The sequence below is a fragment of the Penaeus monodon genome, chromosome 24 (assembly GCF_015228065.2).
Source record: "Penaeus monodon isolate SGIC_2016 chromosome 24, NSTDA_Pmon_1, whole genome shotgun sequence".
Taxonomy (NCBI): domain Eukaryota; kingdom Metazoa; phylum Arthropoda; class Malacostraca; order Decapoda; family Penaeidae; genus Penaeus; species Penaeus monodon.
The window spans coordinates 32,505,334-32,505,696 of record NC_051409.1 but is presented as its reverse complement, the minus strand read 5'-3'; positions in this window follow the sequence as shown (position 1 = coordinate 32,505,696).

Genomic DNA, 363 nt, shown 5'->3' with positions numbered 1-363 from the left:
GCTGTTTAGTATGGGAAAAATGCAGTTATATTGTTTATCTGATAACATATTATGTAACTCACTATTCTCAGGTTTACGGCAGTTTTCATGTGTAATTGCCCAAGCCAACAACAGCAAACCATTATTTTGGATGTTACTCAAAGTTCTTCCTGAAATCGTATACTATAATTCTTCTCTCGTCCTCCTGTTGGGTCATTGGGCTTCCAGCAAGGAAATGGCTGAATTTCCTTGCTTTTATCCCTCTCGCGGCTTTAGAGAAAGTAGCGGTATTTTACCTTTTCTATTCTCTCTGCCGCTCTCCTATTTTATTATCTTTGTCATATTGATTCATTTATTAACTGCTTCAGATTCTTCTCTGGATAT